The sequence below is a fragment of the Pan troglodytes genome, chromosome 18 (genome assembly GCF_028858775.2).
Source record: "Pan troglodytes isolate AG18354 chromosome 18, NHGRI_mPanTro3-v2.0_pri, whole genome shotgun sequence".
NCBI lineage: Eukaryota > Metazoa > Chordata > Mammalia > Primates > Hominidae > Pan > Pan troglodytes.
In genome coordinates, this window is record NC_072416.2 from 38,533,813 (window position 1) to 38,552,342 (window position 18,530).

Here is an 18,530-nt window from a genome sequence, read left to right on the forward strand (position 1 = left end):
AGTGTACAGTAAGGTCCTATGCCTTCACAATCATTGACTCATCCACAGCATCTTCCAGTCCTGCAAGCTCCTTTCGTGGTAAGTGCCCTATACAGGAGTACCATTTTAAATTATCTTATACTCTATTCTTACTGTACCTTCTCTATGTTCAGGTACACAAGTACTTACATTGCGTTACAACTGCTTATGGTACATTCAGTAAAGTATCAGGCTGTACAGGTGTGTAGCCTAGGAGCAATAGGCCATACAGCCTAGGTGTTTAGTAGGCTATACAAGGCTATACAAGGTTTGTGTAAATGCACTTTGCTGTTTGCACATTGCTGCAATCACCTAAGGAGGCATTTCTCAGAACCATCCTGTGATTAAGAGAGGCATGATCGTACAGTCATCATCTCCCTGAAAACTCAATCAACCCTGTGCTGTGCTACTGCCACACTCCCCTTTTGCACATGTAGAAATCAAGGATCTTTGGCTCCTCTGAGTGGCTTGTTCAAGGTTTCTCAGTTTCCAAGAGATGGAGGCGGGACTTGAATTGAGATTTCCCTTTCTTGAGAACCTGTGGTCCTTAACCTTTAAAACCATTTAAGAGGTCTTCTCTCTTGATCACTACCTACTAAGTGCTAGGCGCGGTACTGAGGCATTCTCTTGATTATGATATTGAGTCTTTAGATTTTGGAGAAACAGGCCGAGCGTGCTGGCTCACGCCTGTAATCTCAGCACTTTGGGAGGCCAAGGCGGGAGGCTCACGAGGTCAGGAGATGGAGACCATCCTGGCTAACACGGTGAAACCCCACCTCTACTAAAAATACAAAAATCAGCAGGTGGTGGCGGGCGCCTGTAGTCTCAGCTGCTCAGGAGGCTGAGGCAGGAGAATGGCGTGAACCCGGGAGGTGGAGCTTGCAGTGAGCCGAGATCGGGCCACAGCACTCCAGCCTCGGTGACAGAGCGAGACTGTCTCAAAAAAAAAAAAAAAAAAAAAGATTTAGGAGAAACAAGTCCCGAAGCCCTGACCCTAACACGCAAGGGTTAGTGGAGATGTGGGACTTGAACTCAGCTTCTCCGTTGAGTCTGGCTGTCTCCGGGACGCAGGCACCTGCTTGCACACCTCCACGGTGGCGATCCCGCCCCCTTAGTAGCGTCCTTAGCTGCGCACTTCTTGCAGGGAAGCTCCTCTTGGCCCAGACCCTCGTCCTAGGCCCCGCGTGGTGGGGGAAGCGAAAGGGGCAGTGTGGGGAAGTGGCCGAGGGGTCGGGTCCGGGGTGGTCTGCAGAGAGGCAGGCGGCGGTGCGGAGCCGGGAACCACGCGCTCACCCGCGGAGTCGGACGGGCCCGGCGGGGGTGGGAGAGACACTGGGAACAGCGGCCAGCTCCAGAGGGCGCGAGGCGGGGCGCGCGGGGAGGGAGGGGGGCGCGGCGAACGCGCGCGTGCGCGGTTCGTGTGTGGGCCCGCGGGGGCGCGCGCAGCTGGGGGGCAGTGAGGGTCGCCTCGGCGGCGAGCAGCACGGCGGGAACATGGCGCCCGGAACTGGCGCGCGCGCCTAGCTGGCGGGACCGTTAGCTCGAGGCGGACGCAGCCCGGACCCGGTGGATGTGGAGCAGTCGCCGCTGCCGGCGCCCAAGCCGACCCAAGGGCCGACCCCCGCAAGGAGCTGAAGGAGGTGGGAGCCCCAGTCGCTGCGGGCGTCGGCGCCGGTGAGTGCGTGAGGGGCTCGGGCCGGGAGACTTTCTTTGTGAAGCTCCGGCGGTGGGAGCCGGGCCGGGCCTCAGCGGCTGAGGAGTGCCTGTGAGGCGGAAGGCGTCTCGCAGTCCGGGTTCCATCCCAGCCGCTAGCCGTCAGGCGGCAGGACCTGGTCCGCCGCCTGCCTGCCTCAGTTTCCACGGGAGTGTGTGCGGGTGTGTGAGGGTGTGTATGGGTGTTGGCCTGCGCACACCGGAGGAGGGGTCGGTATACTGTCAGCGCCTAATGCGCGCGGCGCCTCCCCCCTCCCCCCAGTCCCCGTGGGGCGGAACCTGGGGACTGGAGTCCACCGGAGCAGTAGGTGGCACCCGCGGGGAGACAGGTGTCCGCGCAGCCCGGGAGGTTCAGGTGCTACCTTTCCCTGGTGGGGTTTGTGAGGAGTGAGCTCTTCGTTCCCGGAGGCGAGCAAGTCTGTCGGTGGCTCATCACAGAGTGCTGTTTTGGAAAGCGTTCCACCCACCTCAGCTTCCTGCTGTGTTTGGGCCACTAGTCAGGGGGAAGGATGCTGAGCGACATGGACTTTAGAGGTGGGGCTCCCGCTAGACGGGATGGGTCTGGGCTCTCGAGCTTACCCCCACCCTTTCCTCCCAAACCCGTTAGAGCGTAGGAATCATTGGGAGCACCTGATAAAAATGCCACGGATTGTGGCTCACCTAAGCAGGGAAGCCGATTTGGAACTTAAACAAGCTCCCAAGTTGTGATCAGTCGAGCTTGGCAAGCACTGTTTTAGAGAGTAGGCTTCCCGCAAGCAGGAGCCGGTTTTGTGTATACCTCACCATGGCATCTTGGTACCTGGCATGGTGCCTGGCACACGGTAGATGATCAGAAAATATCTGTAGAAAGTCTAAATTATTAGGGAGAGTGCAGCATAGGAGTTCTTGAGACATTTTCAGGAGCTTCTTGAGATTAATATCTGTCAGATTTGTTTTACAGTATATTTTTCTCAGCTCCCAACTTTTGTGATTGTTTTTAATGCCATGTTTTCAGTATGTTCTAGGCAAAAGCAGGGTATATGTTGCTTAGTATATACTATCGACTAGGCCGGTTGTGGTGGCTCACTCCTGTAATGTCAGCACTTTGGGAGGCAGATTGCTTGAGCCCAGGGGCTTGAGGCTGTAGTGAGCCAAGGAGTTAGAGACCAGTGTGGGAAACATAGCGAGGCTCGTCTCTACAAAAATTAGCTGGGTGTGGTAACGTGCACTTGCAGTCCCAGCTACTCTGGAGGCTGAGGTGGGAGGATCGCTTGAGCTCAGGAAGTACAAGTTGCAGTGAGCCAAGGTTGTGCCACTGCATTCCATCCTGGATAACACAGCGAAACCCAGTCTCTTAAATAAATAAATACATAAATGATTATGTATACTCTAGCTAGATTAAAATTAATTCTGAATCAAAATTCTAAATTAAAATATGCATGTTTCTTTGTTTTCATCATTTGAGAACACTAGGCTTTTAGGATTTCATTCCGTTGAGGCAGGTAAATATCTACATTTTTGACAAAGCAAATATGAATTACTGTTAATTCAAGAAAGGTGGGAATTTGCTTAAACCTGAGTATTTGTAGTCTTTGTGACTTTTTTAAATTTTAAATTTAAATTTTCTTTTTTTTTTCTTTTTTTTGAGATGGAGTCTCACTCTGTCGTCCAGGCTGGAGTGCAGTAGCACAATCTCAGGTCACTACAACCTCCACCTCCCGAATTCAAATGATTCCCCTGCCTCAGCCTCTGGTGTAGCTGGCATTACAAGTGTGTGCCACCACGCCCAGCTAATTTATGTATTTTTAGTAGAGAGGAGGTTTCACTGTGTTGCCCAGGCTGGTCCCAAACTCCTTGACCTCAAGTGATCTGCCCACCTTGGCCTCCCAAAGTGCTGGGATTACAGGTGTGAGCCACAGCACCTGGCCTTATTTTTATTTTTTTGAGACAGACTCTCAGTCTGTCGCCCAGGTTGGAGTGCTGTGGCATGATCTCCACTCACTGCAACCTCCACCTCCCAGATTCCAGCGATTCTAATGCCTCAGCCTCCTGAGTAGCTGGGGTTACTAGACCCAGGTAATTTTTGTTGTATTTTTTTAGTAGAGACTGGGTTTCCCTATGTTGGCCAGGCTGCTCTGGGACTCCTGGCCTCTAGTGATCCACCTGCCTCGTCCTCCCAAAGTGCTGGAATTACAGGCATGAGCCACTGCCCCCAGCCAATCTTTGTGATATTTTGAAATTGACGTTTATATTTTGTTCAGATTCAAAGCTAAAATAGAATTGTTTGAAAATTAATATTTCAGGAACTATTTTTAATTAAGTTGAATTTTATTTTATTAGTTTCATTTCAGTAGGGTTTTAACCTAAAAAATATATATATACATATACACATATATGTGTATATGTATATATATGTGTAAATGTATATACATATATATGTGTATATATATATACACATATATATACACACACATATATGTGTGTGTGTGTGTGTATATATATATATATATATATATTTTTTTTTTTTTTTTTTTTTTTTTCCTGAGACGGAGTCTTGCTCTGCCACCCAGGCTGGAGTGCAGTGGAATGATCTTGGCCTCACTGCAGCCTCCACCCTCCTGGCTCAAGCAATTCTCCTGCCTCAGCCTCCCAAGTAGCTGGAACTACAGGTGCCCACCACTACACCTGGCTAATTTTTATATTTTTAGTAGAGATGGGGTTTCACCATGTTGTCCAGGCTGGTTTTGAACTCCTGATCTCAAATGATCTGCCCTCCTTGGCCGCCCAAAGTGCTGGGATTACAGGCGTGAGCCCCCGTGCCTGGCCTAAAAAATATTTTTAAAGACAGGATCTAGCTATGTTGCCTCAGCTGGTCTTGAACTCCCAGTCTTGGCCTCAAGTGATCCTTCTTCCTCAGCCTTCTGAATAGCTGGAAGCACAGCTGTGAGCCAGCACGCATGGCTTTTTTTTATTTCTAATAAAAAAGTTAATAGAGTTTCTTGTTTCACTGGACAAAATATGCATATATAGGAAGGAAAGAGTTTTGGACTTGAGATTGCACTGAAGAAGAAAAATGGAAAAATTAAGCATTTTAGTCTCTCAGTGTGTTATTTTTGTAGCTTATACAGATATGTCTTTTTAAAGGGTCTTTAAAAAGCTTTATTGAGATAAAGATAAATGAGATAAATTCACCTACCATGAAATCAACCCCTTGAGTGCAGAATTTTGTGGTTTATAATATGTTCACAGAATCGCACAAACAAGACAGGTATCTGGATACTTTCAGACCATTTTCATCAGTCCACAAGAAATCCCATACCCATTAGCAGTCATCCTTATTCCCTTTTCCCCTAGTCCCTGGCAATAACTAGCTTACTTTCTGTCTCTGAGTTTAGCTGTTCTGGAGATTTCACAGAATGAAATCTTACTACATATGGTCTTTTGTGATTGACGTATTTCACTTGACACAGTGTTTTCAAGGTTTATCCATGCTGTAGTGTATATCAACACTTCATTCTTTTTTAATGCTGAGTAATCTTTTGAATGGATATACCATATTTTATCAGTTCCTCTGTTGATAGGCACTTGAGTTTTTTTTCCAATTTTTGGCTATTATGCACAATGCTGCTGTGAACATTTGTGTACAAATTTTAGTGTGGATGTATATTTTCATTTCCCTTGGGTATATCCCTAAGGAATACACTATCTGGGTCATATGATAATTGTTTAAGACTACAGGCACGTGCCACCACACCTGGCAAATATTTAAAAATTTTTTGTAGATAAAGGTTCTCGCTATTTTGCCCAGGCTGATCTTGAACTCCTGGCCTCAAGAGATGCTCTCACCTCAGCCTCCCAGAAAGTGTTAGCATTCGAGATGTGAGTCACTGCACCTATAAAAGAGGCTCATACCTCTTTTTATGTTTTTTTTTTTTTTTTTTTTTTTTTAAGTCAGGCTTTCACTCTGTTGCCCAGGCTGGAGTGCAGTGGTGGGATCACAGCTCACTGCAGCCTGGACCTCTCTCCATATGATTCTAGCTGTGGGTGACTTTCCTGTAGTTTTTATTATGTTGTGGTATGTTTCTTCTGTACCCGTTTATTTGAGGATTAATAGCATGAAGGGATGTTGAATTTCATCAAATGCTTTTTCAGTTTCAGTTGACATGATCATACTGTTTTTGTCGTTTATTTGGTTGATATGATGTATCACATTGTATGTTGAGTGACCCTTACATCCCAGGGATACATCCCACTTGATCATGATGAATTATCTTTTTAATGTTTTACTGAATTTGATTCACTGGTATTTCGTTGAGGATTTTTGCATCAATATTAGAGATACTGGCCTGTAGTTTCCTTCTTTGATGCCTTTGTCTGATTTTGGTATCACAGTAATAATGGTCTCATAGAATAAGTTTGGAAGTATTCCCTCCTGTTTTTCAAAATAGTTTGAGTAGGATTTGTACTGGGTCATTAAATTGTTTGGTGTGAAGCCATCAGCAGTGAAGACATCAGTTCCTGGGCTTTTCTTTACTGGGAGACTTTTTCTGATGGCTTCAATCTCATTACTTGTTACCAATCTGTTCTGGGCTTGGATGTTTTCATTGTTCAACCTAAGTAGGTTGTATGCATCTAGGAATTTGCCAATTTCTACTAGGCTTTTCAATTTATTGGCATATAATAGCCAGTTATGATCCTTTGAATTTCTGAAGTATTAGTTGTAATGTCTCCCTTTTTTAATCTGTTGATTTTATTTATTTGAATCTTGTCTCTTTTTTCTTAGTTAGCCTGGTTAAGTGTTTGTCAATTTTGTTTTGCTTTCCAGAAAACCAACTTTTCATTTCATCTTGTGTGTCTTTTCTTTCAATTTTATTTCTGCTACGATCTTATTTATTTTTCTTATTTTTGGTTTAGTTTGTTCTTACTTTACTAGTTATTTAAGATGTATTGTTTATTTGAAGTTTTTCTTTTGTTTGGATGGTAGGCACTTATAGCTGTAAATCTCTGCCTTTGTACTGCTTTCTGCATAACAAGTTTTGGTATACTGTGTTTTCCGTTACCCTTTGTTTCACGAAATTTTTGAATTTCTGTCTTAGTATCTTCATTGACCCGCTAGTCATTTATTCAGGAGGGTAGTGTTTAACTTCCACGTGATTGTATTGTTTCCAAAATTACTCTTCTTATTGATATCTAGTTTTATTCCTTTGTAGTCAAAGAAGATGGCCACAGAGACAGCAGTGTGGTCAGAGTGGTAGGAGCTGGCCATCGGCGAGAGCTGCTCCATGTCTGGCTGCTGGGTGCTAGAGGCTGTGGCCCACTGGCTTGCCTCACTGTGGTTGGTGGTGGCGGTGACAGAGACTGCAGCACGACCACAGTGGTAGGAGAGGGGCTATCCAGGGCTGCAACTTTCACAGTGTGGGGTGGGTTGGGGGTGCTATCCAGGGTGTCATTGCCTGCATTAGGGGTACTGGTTGGTAGCACTGTACAGGGCTGCACTTCCCATGGCAGGGAGGGGGGGTTATGGGCACTTTCTGGGGCTGCAATGCCCATGGAGGAGGACAGGTTAGGGCACTATCAGGTATACGCTACTGGCGGCATTGGGGGATGGAGGTGGGGGGCGCTATTGAGGGCAGGACTAGCCGTGGAGCGGGGGCGAGTTCGGTGCTATCAGGGGCTGCACTGCTGGCAGTGGTCAGCAGAGTTGGCATCCAAGGAAGGAGTGGTTCTCCTCTCCCTGACTCCACACTCCAGAGGGCGACCCACTCTTGGTCATACTGGAATGCGGCAGGCACGCAGCATTTGCGTGGGAATCCTGAGCACGGCAGAGCCCCCACACACACCACGCTTCCTGGGCCTGTGCACTCTGGGTCTGTGCCTCAGAGGCTTCCAGGCACCCCTGGGGACACCACGGGGGACAGGGCCCTGTGTGTGGAGGCATCTGGAACAGGAATTGGCACCTGGGTGCAGAGGGCTGGCTGGGTCTGAATTTTTCTGCTTCTCCTGCTCCCCGAGGAGTGCAGCCCCGGTGGGCCCAATGGTTCCTGTGGAGTGGGGAGCTGGGTGCTGTGGTGTCTCCAGCACCCACCCCAGACCCCAGTTCCCGGCCAGCTTGGGCCAAAAGGAGAGGCTGGACTTTGGAGGGTGGGTGTGAGTGCCTTTGCTGAAACTGGCCCCTGCCACCCAGTGGCCAGCATGACAAGTTGAGGCTCTAACCCTTCCACCCCTCACATCTTCCTCCAGGCTTTTCTGGCTTTGCCCACCCAGCTGCTCCATGCCAGGAGGAGGAGGAGACACCTAGAGCCTGCGACACCACGACTTGCCTCACTGCGGGTGGGTGGCAGCGACAGAGACTGCAGTGCGCCAGAGCGGTAGGAGAGCGGCCGCGCTAGGAGGGCAGGCGGCTGCAGCCAGGGTTGGGGGTCAGGCCTACAGCGATGGACGGGCTGCAGCAGTGGCCAGGTGGTAGGAGCCTTGTAGGGAAGGCTGGTGCATTGGCAATGGGCCTGGCTTTGTGCTGCATTGCCCTGTACCTGCCCTACTGTTACATGGACTGTCTCGGCCCTGTCCTGCTCTGGTCCCATCCTGACCCTGTCTTGGCCCTGTGCTACCCTGTCCCTGCCCTGGTCTTGCCCTGGCACTGGCCCTGCCCTGAACCAGCACTGGCCCTGCCCTGAACCTGCACTGGCCTGACCTTGGCTCTGGCCCTGGCTCTGGCCCTACCCCTTGTCCTGACCCTGGTCATGTCATGGCACTGGCCCTGCCAGTGGTCATGGTCCTACTCCTGTTCTGGTCCTGACCTGGCCTTGGACATGTCCTGGTCTTGCTTTGGCCCATCCCTGCCCTGGCCCTACCATGGGCCTGCCTTTTCTGCCCTCTCCTTGCACTGACCTTGCCCTGTCATGGCCCAGTGGTGCCATTGCCCTGCCTTACCCTGCACTGGTTGTGCCTCGGCCCCGCTTGGTGCTGGCCACTCCCTGGACCTGCCCAGACCCTGCCTCGACTTTTGCCCTGCCCTCACTACGGCCTGGCCCTGGCCCTAGCCCTGGTCCTGCCATATCCCTGGCCCTGCCCTTATCCAGGCCCTGCCCCTGCTGCTGCCCTGGCCCTGGCCTGGAACCTGGTCCTGTCAAGGACCTGCCCTGACTCTGCCATGGCACTGGCCCTGCTCTGCCTTGTTCCTGGCCCTGACCCTTTCCTGGCTCTGCACTGGCCTTTCCCTGGCCCTGAGCTGGCAGTGGTCTGCCCCTGGTCTGGCCATCACCCTGCCCTGCTGTGCTCTGGATGTGTCATCACCCTTCCCTGGCCCTACTCTGCCTTTGACCCTGCCCTGGCCTTACCTTGGCCCTCACCCTAGTCTTCGCTAGGCCCTGCTCTGGAGCTGGCCCTAGCACAGACCTGGCCCTGACCCTGGCCCTGGTCTTTGTCCTGACATAGCCCTGGCCCTGAAGTGGACTTGTAGGTGTCCTGGCCCTGGCGTAACATGGCTCTGCATTGGCCTGTCCCTGCCCTGCCCCTACCATTGCCTTGCCCTGCTCTGCCCTGTGCCAGTACTGACCCGGCCATGCTATTTGCCTGCCCTACCCTGCCTTGGCTGTGCCCTGGCTCAGTTCTGGCCCTGGCCCTGGCCCTGCCCTGGACATGTTCTGACACTGCCTCAGCCTTGGCACTAGCCTGGCTCTTTCTTGGCATCAGTCCTGCTCTCTCTGTGGACCGGCTCTTGTCCTGTCCTCTACTGGCCATACCATACCCTGCCCTGCCCTGCCCTGACTCAGCCCTGGCTCAGCCCTGGCCCAGCCTTGGCCTTGGCATTGCCCCTGGTCCTGCCATATTTCTTGCCCTGTCCCTACCCTGGCCTTGGCCCTGACCCTTACCTTGCTCTGGCCCTGCCCTTGCCCTAACACAGCCCCTGGCCCTGTCATGGCCCTGCCCTGGACCTGTCCTGGCCCTGGCCCTTCCCTGCTTGAGACCTTGCCCTGGTTCTCCTCTGGCCCTGACCCTGAAATGCCTGGCCCTACCCAGGCCTTGCACTGCTCTGGCCCTTGCCCTGACTCTGGTCCTGTCACTGGCCTAGCCCCAGCCCTGTTGCTGGTCTTACCATGGCCCAGACCCTGCCTTGGCCCTGCCCTGACACTGTCCTGGACCCTGGCTGTGCCAAGATCCTGCACTGTCCTTGCCCTTGTTTTGCTCCTGCCCCAAACCTGGTCCTGCCCAGGCCCTGGCCCTGGCCCTCCCCTGGCTGTTCCCTGGCCCTGCCCAGGTCTTGGCACTGGCCTGGCCCTGCCCTGCCTTGGCCCTATGCTTTCCTGGCCCTTCCTTGACGGCCCTGGTCCTGCCTTGGCCCTAGCCTGGCTTTGACCCTGCCCTGGCCCTACCTTGGCCTTCATCCTAGCCTTACCTGGGCACTGTGTTGGACCTGGCCATAGCACAGACCTGCTTGTGGCCCTGGCCCTGCCATGGCCCTGCCCCAGACCCTAGCCCTGCCAGGTACCTGTCCTGGCCCTGCTCTGGGCCTGGCTTTGTCCCTGGTTCTTAGATGACCCTGGCCCTGCCCCTGCCCTTGTCCTCGCCCTGGCACTGGCCTTGGACATGTCCATGGTCCTAACCCTGGCCCTGCCCTGGAGCTGCCACTGTCTTGGCCCTGCCCTGGCTCTGGCGCTGACCCGGCCCTGGCCCTGCCCCGGCCCCAGCCATAGACCTGCCCTGGTTGGTCGTGCCCTACCTTAACCCTGTGCTACCCTGGACCTACTCCACCCTGCCCTGGCCCTGCCCTCCCTTTGGCCCTGCCCTGACCCCACCTTGGCCCTCACACTGGCCCTAGCACATACCTGGTCCTATCTGTGGCGTTGGCCTGGCATTGACCCCTGCTCCTGACCCTGCTCCTGCCATGGCCTTTGCCCTGCCAATGACCCTGACAGCCCTGGCCCTGGCCCTGTCTTGACCCTGGCCCTGAACTGGCCCTGCCCTGACCCTGGCCCTGAATTGGATTTGCAGGTGTCTTGTTCCTGATTTAACCTGGCCCTACCATGGCCCTGTCCCTCTCCTGGCTCTGTCCTGGTCTTGTGCTGACCCTGACCCAGACCTTGGCCCTGCCCCAGCCTTGTCCTTGACCTGGCCATGGCCCTGCCTCTGCCCTGGACCAGCGCTGTCACTAGCATGGACCCTGGCCCTGGCCCTTTGCTACTTAAGGCCATACCCTGTCCCAGCCCTGGTCCTGACCCTGTCCTGGCCCTAATTTGGCCTGGCTCTACCCTGGCATGCTATTCTGGCCCTAGCCCTGACCCTGTCCCTGTCCCTGTCCCTGTCCTGGCCCTAGCCCCATTGCTGGTCCTGCCATGGCTCTTATCCTGACATTGCCCTTTCCTGGTCCTGGCCCTGGCCCTGTCCCAGCCCTGTTCTGGCCCTGGTCTGAACCCTGGCCCTGCAATGGACCCTCCTTGGTCCTACCCAGACCCTGGTTCTGGCCCTACCTCTGCCCTGGCCATACCTTTGCCCTGGCCTGGACCCCGGTACTGGTCCTTGTCCTGCCCCAGCCGTGGCCCTGGCCCCGCCCTGCCTGTGCCCTGTTCTATCCTGGGCTGGCCCTGCCATGGCCTGGTCTTGCCATTGCCCTGCCCTAGCCTGCCCTGCTTGTGCCCTAGATCTGCCCCGGCCTTTGCCCCTGTCTTGGTTCCAGCCTTGACTCAGCCCTGGACCTTCCCTGACCTTGCCTCAGCCCTGGCACTACCCTGGTCTTGGCTTGGCATTTGCCCTACTCTCTCTATGGCCTGGCTCTGGTCCTGCCCTGCTCTGCTCTTGTTCTGTCCTGGCACAGCCCTGGCCCTGCCGTATCACTGGCTCTGGTCCTGCCCTTATGCAGGCCTGACCCTGCCCCTGCCTTGGCTTTGGCCTGGACCTTGGCCGTACAGTGACCCTGCCATGACCCTTTCCTGGCCCTGGCCTGGAACTTGGCCCTGCCAAGGACTCGCCCTGGCTCTGTCATGGCCCTGGCCCTTTCCTGGATTTGGATGTGTCCTGTCCCTTACTTGCCCCGGCCCTTCCCTGGCTCTGCCATACCCCTTCTCTGGGGTAGGGCCAGGGTCAGGACCAGGGTAGGGCCATGGTAAGGCCTGAAGATGGGAAGGGCTGGGGCAGCAGCAGGACCAGGGAAGGGTCAGGGCCAGTGATGTGGTAGGACTAGGGGCAGAGCCGGCACTAGGGCTGAGCCAGGGCAGAGCAGGAGAGATTACATTAGGCTATTACATAAAATTTTTATTTTAGATTTTTAAGATAACTATAGTAGTGGTAATAATGTCTATACTATGTTGTTTGTAATAGTAAAAGTATTTGCAGTAAATAATCACTAAATTTTAACTAATACTATCTTTGCTTCCAGTAGTGTTCTATGAGTACAATTTTATCAATATGTAAATATGTGAGGCCTTGATTCTCACAGTAATTCTATGTGCTAGGTACTTAAAGCATCCCCATTTTCCAAATGTAGGAAACAAGCATAAAGAAGTTAAATACTTGGCCAGATTACTCCTGTAATCCCAGCACTTTGGGAGGCCAAGGCAGGCAAATGGCTTGAGCTCAGGAGTTTGGAACCAGCCTGGGCAACATTGTGAAACCCCATCTCTACTAAAAATGCACAAAAAGAGCTGATTTAAGTTTCTTGTAGGATTCTGGTTATAAAACACTGGTCAAACACACAGGGCATGGATAGGGCAGGGCCAGGGACAAGGTCAGGTCAGGAAGGGGCCAGGGCCAAGGCAGGGCCAGAGCTGGACTTGGAGGTGTCCTGGTCTGATTTGCCCTGTCCCAACATTGGCCCAGCCCTGCTCTGGCACTTCCTGTCATGCCCTGTCCCTGGTCTGAGCATTGGCCCTGGCCCTGTCCTGCTTCTGGCCCTGCCCCAGAGTTGACCAGGCACTGCCATGGCCCAGTCCTGCATTGCCCTGCCCTTTTCTGCCCTGGTGCTGCCATGGCCCTGCTTGGGCCCTAGCTCTGCCTCAACTCTGGACCTGCCCTGACTCTGCTCAGCCCTGGATCTACCCTGACTCTGCCTTGGTGTTGCCCTCCCATCTCTATGGCCTGGCTCTGGCCCTGCCTTGCACAGGCCATGCTCTGCCCTGCATGTCCCAGCCTGGGCCCAGCCCTTGCCCTACCATATTTCTGACCCGAGCCGTACCCTTGTTCTGGCCTTGACCCTGCCGTGGCACTCTCCTGGCCCTTCCTTGGTCCTGCCCTGCCCTTCCATGCCCTGGCCTTTCCCTCACCCTGCACTGGTCCTGCCCTGCCCTGGCAGTGCCTTGGCCCTGGCCCTGCCTTCTCCCTGGCCTTGCCCTTTGCCTGCCCTGGCCTGACCCCAGGCCTACCGAGTCCATGAAATGACCCTGGACCTGCCTTGCCATCATCTGTCCTGGCCCTGTATTGTCCCCACCGTGCTCTGGTCCAGCGCTTACCCTGGCCCTGTTGCTAGTCCTGCCACTGCTATGGCCCTGCCCTGTTTTTGGCCATGACCTGTGCTACCCTAGCCCTGCTCCGCCTTGGCCTTGGCCCTACCGTGGCCTTTTCCTACCCTGGCCTGGCCGTACACTGGCCATTTCTACCCTGGCCTTGCCCTTCCCTGGTCTTGCCCTGCCCTGGCCTTGCCCTGCCCTGGCCTTGGCTTTGCCTTATCCTGGTCCTGGTTCTTCCCTGGCCCTGCCCTTTCTCTGGATCCTCTCTGGTTCTGCCTTCTCCCTGGCCCTGCCCTTGCTCTGGCCCTGTTCCTGGCTCAGTCTTGACCCTGGCCCTGCCCTTGCTGTGGCCCTGTTCCTGGCTCAGCCTTGACCCTGGCCCTGGCCCTGACAATCCCCAGGCCCCACACTGGCCATGCTTGGCCCTGGCCCCTCCTTTGGCCCTGCCCTGGCCCTGTGCTATCTTAGTACAGGGCCTTGGCCCTGTGCTATCTTAGTCCTGCCCTGGCCCTGAACTTGCCCTGGCCCTACCCTCACCCTACACTGGCCCTGCCCTACCGTGGCCTTGCCCTGACCTGGCCCTGCCTTTGGCCTGCCCTGGCTCTGGTTCTGCCCTGGCCTTGCCCTTGCCCTGGACCCTCCCTGGCCATGTTTTTACTGTGGTCCTTCTCTGGCCTTGCCCTTGCCCTTTCCCCTTTCTGGTCCTGCCATGTTTCTGGCCCTGCCCTGTCCATGTCCTGGACCTGACTCTGGCCCTGGACCTCCCTGTCCCTGCCCTGCCATACCCTGGCCCATTCCTTGCTCTACACTGACCCTGCCCTGCCTTGGCCCTGTGCTACCCTAGCCCTGCCCTGGCCTTCTGCTGGCCCTGATCCTGCCATGGCCCTGGCCCTGCCATGTCCCTGCCCTACTTCTGGCCCTGGCCTTGGTCCTCTTATGTCCCTGGCTGTGACCCTGCCCCTGGTTTTTCTCTGGCCATGACCCTGCCCCGGTTCTGTCCTATCCCTGGCCCTGTCTCAGTTCTGTCCTAGCCCTGGCCTTTCACAGTACTTTATGCTTAGTAAGGGCTCCATAGTGTCCGTGAGTTGAATGTTGTGTTCATAGTATCTGCCAAAACAGAAAGAAAAAAAAACAAAATCTGAAGATGAGAAGTTAAAGCTTTGTATATAATATGCCTTGAATTGTAAGTGCTTGTTATTAGTTGTATTACATGTAGGTCATGGTTTTGTACACATAACTCCAAACCATTGATACTGTTAAAAGAATATATGAATATATGAAAGAATATATAAACGTAAGAATGTATGAGTATCTAATGACCTCTTCAAATTAATTTTTATTTTTAGCTCTATTAGATTTTTCTCACTGTAACAAATGTTTATTCCTATGTAATTAAGGGCATATTTCCTGTACAGAATATTCATATTACTTAATTGAAAATTATATAATGCAAAAATATAATACTATTTTTAGGCCAGGCATGGTGGCTCATACCTGTAATCCCAACATTTTGAGAGGCCAAGTTTGGAGAATCATTTGAGTCCAGGAGTTGACCAGCCTGGGCAACATATTGAGACCTTTTCTTTATTAAATAAATAAATAAGTAAATAAATAGGATGGGCACTGTGGCTCATATCTGTAATCCCAGCATTTTGGGTTGCAAAGGCAGGAGGATTGCTTGAGCCCAGGAGTTTGAGACCAGCCTGGGCAGCATAGCAAGACTCCATCTCTACAAATAATATAATATTAACCAGGTGTGGTGGTGCGCACCTGGGGTCCCAGCTACCTGGGAGGCTAAGGTGGGAGGTTTGCTCGAGGCTGCAGTGAACTGTGAATGCACCACTGCATTCCAGCCTAGGCCACAGAACAGGACCTTGTCTACCAATAAATAAGTAAAAATATAAATAAAAATAAGTAAAAAGAAATATAAGTAAATATAAATATAAATACATATAAATATAAAAATGAATACATGAAAACAAACAATTTTTAAATTTAACATCACTGAGGGCATCCTATCCATTTCATTTCATGATTCCATTACATCATTTCACTTAGATGAAATGATAAGATTACTTGAGATGAGATGAAATGATGAGATGAAATGATGAAATGATGAGATGAAATGAGATGAAATTTTGAGATGAAATGGTGAGTAGAAATGATGAGATGAAATGATGAGATAAAATGACAAAACTGAAAAGAAATTGAAAGGAGATGAGATGAAATGAGATGATGGATGAAATGATGAGATGAAACGAGATGAAATGATGAGAAGAAATGATGAGATGAAATGAAATAATGAAATGAAATGATATGAAATGAAATTGAGATGAGATGAGATGATATAATGAGATAAAATGATGAGATGAAATGAGATGAACGATAAGATGATGAAATAAGACGAGATGATAAGACGAAATGATGAGATGAAATGAGATGAAAAATGAGATGAAAAATGAGATGAAATAATGAAATGAGATGAAATGAAATGAAATAATGAAAGGAAACTATGAAATGTAATGATGAAATAATGAAATGGCAATGATGAGATGAGAAGAAATGATGAGATGAAATGATGAAATGATGAGATGAGATGAAATGATGAAATGAGATTAAATGATGAGATTAAATGATGAGATGAGATGTGATGAAATTAGATAAAATGATGACATGAAATCAGATGAAATAATGAGATGAAATGAGATGAAATGATGAGATGAAATGATGAGATGAGATGAAATGAGATGAGATGAAATGTGATGAGATGAAATGACATAATGAAATGAAATAATGAAATGAAATGATGAAATGGAATAATGAAATGGAAATGATGAGATGAGATGCAATGAGTTGAAATGATGAGATGAAATGATGAGATGAAAAGATGAGATGAGATGTGATGAAATGATGACATGAAATGACATAAAATGAGATGAAATAAGATGTAATGATGAAATGAGATGAAATGATGAGATGAGATGAAATGAAATGGTGAGATAAAGTTATGATATGAAATGATGATATGAAATGATGAGATGAATGATGAGATGAAATGATGAGATAAGAGGAGATGATGAGATGAAATGATGAGATGAAATGATGAGATGAAATGATGAGATGAACTGATGAGATGAAATGAAATGAAATAATGAGATGAATGATATGAAATAATGAAATAAAATGAAATTGAAATAAAATTGAAATGAGATGAGAATGAAATAAGATGAAATGATGAAATAAAATGATGAAATGATGAGATGTGATGAGATGACATGACATGAAATAATGAAATGAAATAATGAAATGAAATTGAGATGAGAAGATACGAGATGAGATGAAATGATGAGATGAAATGATGAAATGATAAGATGAAATGAGTTGATGAGATGAAATGATGAGATGAAAAGATGAGATGAAATGATGAGGTGAAATGAAATGATGAGATGAAATTAGATGAAATGAAATTAGATGAAATGTAATGAGATGAAATGAAGTGACATAATGAAATGAAAAAATGAAATAATGAAATGAGGTGAAATTAAATGAGATGATGAAATTAAATGATGAAATGAAATAATGAAATGGAAATGAAATGGAAATGATAAGATGAGATGAAATGATGAGATGAATGATGAGATGCAATGATGAGATGCGATGATGAGATGAAATGATGAAATGATGAGATGAGATGAGATGTAATGATGAGATGTAATGAAATGAGATGAAATGAATGAGATGAAATGAAATAATGAAAGGAAATTGAATTGAGATGAGATGAGATGAAATGATGAGATAAAATGAGATGAAATAAGAAATGATGAGATGAAATGATGAAATGATGAGACGAAATGAGATAAGAGGAGATGATGAGATGAAATGATGAGATGAAATGATGAGATGAACTGATGAGATGAAATGAAATGAAATAATGAAATAATGAGATGAAATGCTATGAAATAATGAAATAAAATGAAATTGAAATAAAATTGAAATGAGATGAGATGAAATGATAAGATGAAATGATGAAATAAAATGATGAAATGAGATGTGATGAGATGAAATGATGAGATGACATGACATGAAATAATGAAATGAAATAGTGAAATGAAATTGAAATGAGATGAGAAGATACGAGATGAAATGATGAGATGAAATGATGAAATGATAAGATGAAATGAGTTGATGAGATGATGAGATGAAATGATGAGATGAAAAGATGAGATGAAATGATGAGATGAAATGAAATGATGAGATGAAATTAGATGAAATTAGATGAAACGTAATGAGATGAAATGAAATGAGATAATGAAATGAAAAAATGAAATGAAGTAATGAAATGAGGTGAAATTAAATGAGATGATGAAATTAAATGATGAAATGAAATAATGAAATGGAAATGATGAGATGAGATGAAATGATGAGATGAATGATGAGATGCAATGATGAGATGAAATGATGAAATGATGAGATGAGATGAGATGTAATGATGAGATGTAATGAAATGAGATGAAATGAATGAGATGAAATAATGAAAGGAAATTGAATTGAGATGAGATGAAATGATGAGATAAAATGAGATGAAATAAATGATGAGATGAAATGATGAAATGCTGAGGTGAGATGAGATGAAAGGAGATGAAATGAGATGAAATGAAAGGATGAGATGAAATGATGAGATGAGATAAAATGAGATGAGGTGAGATGAGATGAAATGATGAAATGATGAGATGAGATGAGAAGAAATGATGAGATGAAATGAGGTAAGATGAGATGAAATGATGAGATGAAATGAAATAAAGTGAAATGAAATGCAATAATGAAATTGAGATGAGACGAAATGAGTTAAACTGATGAGATGAAATGATGAGAAGACATGAGATGAAATGATGAAATGAGATGATGAGATGAAATGATGAGATGAAAAATGAGATAAAAATGATGAGATGAAATGATGAGATGAATTGAAATGAGATGAAATGAAATAATGAAATAATGAAATGAGATGAAATGATGAAATGAAATGATATTGAAATGAAATTGAAAGATGAGATGAGATGAAATGATGAAATGTTGAAATGAAATGATGAAATGAAGAGATGTGGTGAGATGAAATGATGAGCTGAAATGATGAGACAAAATGAAATGAAATGAGATTAAATGATGAGATGAAAAATGAGATGAAAAATGATGAGATGAAATGATGAGATGAAATGAGATGAGATGAATTGAGATGAGATGAGATGAAATAATGAAATTAGGTGAAATAATGAAATGAGATGAAATGAAATAATGAAATGAAATTGAAATGAGATGAGAAGAAATGATGAGATGAAATGTTGAAATGAAAGGAGGAAATGATGAGATGAGGAGATGAAATGA

At 48.3% G+C, this 18,530-nt stretch overlaps 1 long non-coding RNA gene and 1 pseudogene across 2 annotated transcripts in view; both read left to right on the plus strand.

The window, feature by feature from the left end:
* The first annotated feature begins 1,424 nt into the window (after positions 1-1,424).
* The window catches only part of LOC107972908 (uncharacterized), a 31,452-nt gene continuing 14,346 nt past the window's right edge, over positions 1,425-18,530 (plus strand). The window contains exons 1-3 of one of the 2 annotated variants that reach the window (XR_008539777.2): positions 1,425-1,692; positions 6,921-7,087; positions 7,951-8,078. This is a non-coding gene — a long non-coding RNA (uncharacterized LOC107972908). The remainder of the gene's footprint in view (positions 1,693-6,920; positions 7,088-7,950; positions 8,079-18,530) is intronic. The other variant, XR_010152592.1, reaches the window with a different exon arrangement.
* Positions 12,753-15,023, plus strand: LOC129137298 (uncharacterized; annotated as a pseudogene).